We start from the raw sequence: 5,630 nt of genomic DNA on the forward strand, positions 1-5,630 counted from the left end.
GGGTTTGTTGTCCGGACAATAAGGCCCGCCTTCTGTGCAGACTGCAGGACAGAGCCCACCTCACCTGACAGCGTCTTGCCCTGGCAAACCTCCATTAGCTACACGTTAGGCCCCTCACGTCGTCCCCGCCTCCATGTTGTGTTTTTGTGTTGCGCCGCGTCGGACATCCCTCCCTTGAGCATCCCTCCCTTGAGCCTCGATGGCATGCACAAATGCAGCGCCGCATCAATCCAACCGCCTAGCGGCCTCGTGTGATGTGAAGTGCTGCTCCTATTCGTGTAATTCGGAAAAACCCGAACCCGAATATGAATTTTCGGATATCCAAATTGCCGGGTTCTTATATTTTTGACTATATTTTAAATTTTATTTTTCATAATCCAAAATTTTGAAATCCTGAATTACCCGATCCGATTTTTGCTCGGGTAACCCAATCGCCCGGCCTGTCACGCACGCATGCAGCCGCGCTGACCAATAGTGCTCATGGACGGCCCAAACGTACGTACTTAGCACTACTGATTTCTTGGAGGTCTACGTTTAGCATCAAGTCCCACTGCATTTCAGCCGCTGCGTGATTCGGGACTATTTCTTTGTGTGGCAATTCAGAAAAGCATCTTCAACTGAGAACTGGCACACTTGCCCCGCAATTCCAGTTGGCCGACCAGAATTCCACCAGCTTACCGTTAAGGCCAGCGGACTGACGAAATGACGGGAGATGAGATTATCCCCGTCATAGGCCCTGTTTGTTTCAGAGGTCCCGGAATTTTTTTTAGTCCTAATTTAAAAGTCCCTAGTCCCTACCCGTTTATTACCTTTAGTAATGTACTAGTATTGTTATTAAATGACATGCTAAAAGTAGGGGCATTGTTGAAAAAAGTGCCAAAAAAATCATAAAAAGACCCTTTCATACAGACTTCTTCAAATAGTCTAAAATACCTCCTTTTAGTCTCTAACAGTCCCTTCTGTTTTCCCAAAAAATCCCTGAAAATAAACACCCCATAATTTGCTGGCAAAGCAAACATCGTTGCCACCGCCGGCCAATAATCCTCGATATAAGCAGTGGTGTCATCATGACAGGCACGCCTACATGTCTGCCTTTTTCTCTCTCTCTCTGACAGTGCATGTCTGCCTTTTTCCCTTGCAGAAGGAGGGCTCATGTGATTCAACGGAATTTCATAGAATTTTTCAAATTCTCTAGTTCGAGGTTTGATTAAATCACACTTCCTTGAAAAGAAGGATAACTCATTCTGTGCATCGGGATCGATGCATACAACAAGGAGCGGAGAAGGGCTAGCATTGGGCTCCATTGCTACAGTGATTAACAATATAAAAGAAATGCTACAGGCAACAAAAGAATAAATCCTCATGCCCCGGGCCAGGCCCTCCCCCTATGGCCTGGGTCTTGTCTCCCCCACTGCATACAACCATCTTTATTACTATTCAACATAGTTTGATAGCACGAATACATTGATCAATTCAAAGCCACATATCTTACGAACAAAGTTGCAACACCTACACTTTTGATAATGTGTCCAAACTGCATGAACGGGCACTATGCACTTTTGATAATGTCGCCGACGTGGTAGACGCAACACCGTTGCACCTTTGTGCCCCTCGAGCCAGAACCTACTCCAAAACAACGCCCCCATAGGAAAACGACATCAAAGGCAACGTCATCATCTAATCCGAGAGACCCAGCTCCAGGGTTTCCTCTAGAGCAGCCCAACAGAGGTTGTAGCACCCCCCCCCCTCCCAAATAATGCCCAAGATAGTGCCTCCAAGGAGCTAACGACACCATAGTTTCATCGCCCGTTCACCGGGAACTAGGTTTTCACCCGGGCACATAGGACATGGGGGAGCGGGGGGGGGGACCTCAATGTCGGCACCAAGGAGGAAATGGGGCCCGGAGCACCATCAACGTCATAGCCGCCGCTGCCGGCCAGTGATGTCCCACAGATAAGATCCCATTTCGAAAAGCCCGAGGCTACGTTTTCAAAAAGAAAAACAGAAACACTCAAGTAATTACCATAGAAAAGCAATATTCCATGCATTTGTAAATAACGGTTGGACACACCATTTGATTTTATTTTATTTTTGCAAAAGAAAGGTTTTGGCAAAAATAATCGTTCTCGAGTTCATTTAAGCTGGAGAGCATAAGAATATTTTTCAACCTCCTATATGTGTACCAAATTGGAAGGGCTATTAGGATTCTCAGGTGTGCATCGTTGAACATGTGTTAATGATGGTTACACAAATCAAATAAGGCGTTGTTTGTAACATGTTTGCCCATACTATCATTTTACTTTTCTTAGGGAATATTATCGTGTTACTTACCGAGCTTATGAGTAATAAAGTGTGAAAATACGAACCAACTTGTGGTTAATTAGTAGGACAGTGATATTCTTAACCCATCCAGGTTCAGTCCTCGACTTGCATTGATACTCGTATTTTTCTAAATTTATTTCAGACCTTTCAGCAATGTGCGTTCAGTAGGAGGAGAAATTTCTGTCAACTATAAAAACGTATGTGGTGACTTTATCAATTTTAAGATGATGTGTAGGTTCAATCTCTCGAAGATGTTCATAAAGGTAGTGTGTGTATGTACGTGTTTATAAAAGATGAGTGTATGTATGTACGTATGAGCGTCTCTGTTTGTATTGTGCTAAAAGAGCAAGCGTCCAAAAATATTAAGATGAACATGGTTCCATGTGTACCATGTGAATGGTAAATAAAAAAATATTTTTTGGAAAAAACTGAAATTGTAGGTACCTAACTTGGTATACCTATTCTACTCACTTGTGAAGTATATCAATTTTGGTATAGCAAACCTCTCGGGTACTCTTAGGAAGAAAATACAACTGAGACTTGATGATTCACTAAATAATGATTTTTACGTAGCTTTGACATTTTTTTTTCATTTTGTCTAGTTTATCATTGATATGATTTCTTCGTTAAATGTCATAAACGACCGTTTGTTAAATAAGCAGATTTTTTTCCTAATTTTATTATTTTACCCTCCTAATGGGTGGGCGGGAACCATGTGTTCCAAAAAAAACTGTCTACTTTTTGAACACGGTAAAAAAAAATCCTGTCCTAACATCGTCCCAAAAGAACTTATATTTAACATCACTATCAAGGCGTCCGTACAAGCTCACCGAGCAACTCGCTGTTACAAGAGATATGTCATTGCACGAACGCACTGCATCAGTATGTAACTATTCCCTCTGTCATGGTTTAAGAAATGTGAATGAAATTTTTTGAAACCTAGGTGATTATTGATTAGATGTGAGATGCGTTAAAAAGTAGAATTTTTTATTTCTGTGCCCCTGGTTCGTTAGTTCTACTTATTCATCCTCACTCTCTCAACTTTTGCTCACTTTTCCCCACTCCCTTGCCCGAAACCCTCAGAACTGGTCACAACGGACGTTGACGTCGAGTCAATGGCTTGACCGTTAACTCTGACTCCGCATAGTGCGGAGTACACATTTTGACCGTTACTGGTAACCAGTGGGGCCGCGAAACTGACACTCACCTGAATCAGATCCAATCGCTTCCGCGCCGCCCCCTCCGCGACCGTCGTGCCGCCTCCGCCGCAGTCATGCCGCCTCCTCCGCATCTACCCTCTCTCCACATGTAGGATTGGAAGCGATGTCGGGGGGCACCCCGTCCGGCTCATCGACCGTGGAGATGATTGGGTCGAGTCAGAGGCTGATAATTCATGGATTCCACCTGGGTAAGCATCGTTTTCCTCTCAAATTGATTAGGAAATCCGTAAATTAGCCTGTATTTGACCACCGTTGGCGTGAATCAGCGCAATTTATCTGAAAATTTTAGGCCTAACTGCGCCCTTTATCTTATTTCAAACGAATAGGGTTGATCCTACACTTGCTTTTCGGCTGGCGGTTAGAATGGAAACTAGCGAGCTGCGTGAAACTAAATCGTATGCGATTTCTGGATTTTTCTATCCTAAAGTGGAAGAAACCACCGTTTCGTTCAGAGATTTCCGCGAGGCACTCTGTTGTGAGTACCCGTGGAGCCCTACCGATGCTGTTGAACTGAGATATTTTGACAGTACCGAGCAGAGATTTCTCCCATTAACTTGTGATGAGCATCTGGGATTGCTATTTAGTTTGAATGCTGACAGCCGTTTCGGTAAAATCCTTATCAGTGTGCTTCAGGCACGCAAACAACGTATCCCGAAGGGTGTTCAGACATCATCTGTCTCTGCTAATAGCGAGCGTCCTCGCACTCCTTGTAGGTCAAGACCAAGTAAATCTAGTGGTTCTGAAAGCCACAACATGTCGGCTGCCGCTAATTCTACCACTTCTCCTCTTCCTTCTGCACCTGATGTAGAATTAGATGCGGAGCCTGACGAGGAAGTGCCTCGACATGATGATGAGGATGAGATTCTATTCCCTGAACTGGTAGATAGAGTCTGTCAACATGCAGTGAAAGATGAATATGCAAAGGAGCCTAGCAGCTGTGCTAGATTTGATGACACTGGTGATGAAGAAAGGGAGGAGAACATCGACTCCTTAGTTTTACAAGAATATGATGGTGAGTACATGCCAACAATTGAGTGGAACAGGGAGAATCCTGACCTTACTCCAGGAACCGTATTCAAATCGATGCTGGACTGTCGTAATGCAGTGACTACATATTGCATTGTCACTGAAAACTCTTATGAGGTTGATAGGAGTGAGCGATGAAGATTCACTGTTCATTGCACTTATGATAGGTGTAGGTGGAGGTTGCATGCATCCACTATGCGAATGAGCAAATTGATTCAGGTATTACAACTGATATTAATTGTACTGTTTCTTAATTGTATTTGACATCATTTTTCATTTTGTTTGAGATAAAAAGCAACCCACACGGGCACACTTGCCCACCTGGAAGAGGAGGGGGAAAGGACAAATCTAAGCTTGCAAAGACTAGGTGGGTGGCAGATGCAATCTTGGATTGGGTCAGGGAAACACCAACAGTTGGTCCAACAACACTCCATGGGAAGCTATTTGAGAAGTACAAGATTAATGTACAATACATGAAGATTTTCTATGCTAAGGAAATGGCTCTTGATAGGATTAATGGTTCATGGAATGAGAGTTTTCAGTTGCTTTACACCTTCAAAGCTGAAGTGGAGACGGCTAGTCCAGGTAGTGTTGTAGAGATTGACAAGCATACAGTTAAGTACAAATTAAAAGGGAAGACAATGGAGAAGAAGTGCTTCAGGAGGGCTTTTGTTTGTTTCAAGGCTTGCTGGAAGGGGTTTCTGAATGGTTGTAGGCCCTATTTGGCTGTCGATGAGACTGCTTTGAATGGAAGATGGAGAGGCCAGCTAGGAGCAGCGTCTGCAGTTGATGGACACAACTGGCTATTCCTAGTTGCATTTGGTGTGTTGGAGGTAGAGAGTGAGGAGAGTTGGGTATGGTTTCTGCAGCAGTTGAACAACATTATAGGTACACCCTCAAGTTTAGTTATACACATAGATGCTTGCAAGGGTTTAGAAACTGCAGTAGAAATTGTATTCCCTGTAGTGGAACATAGAGAATGTATGCGACATCTAGCGCAAAATTTTAAAAAGAAATTCAAAGGCAAAGTTTATGATGAGAATCTATGGCCAGCATCATACA

The sequence above is a fragment of the Hordeum vulgare genome, chromosome 5H (assembly GCF_904849725.1).
Source record: "Hordeum vulgare subsp. vulgare chromosome 5H, MorexV3_pseudomolecules_assembly, whole genome shotgun sequence".
Taxonomy (NCBI): Eukaryota; Viridiplantae; Streptophyta; class Magnoliopsida; order Poales; family Poaceae; genus Hordeum; species Hordeum vulgare.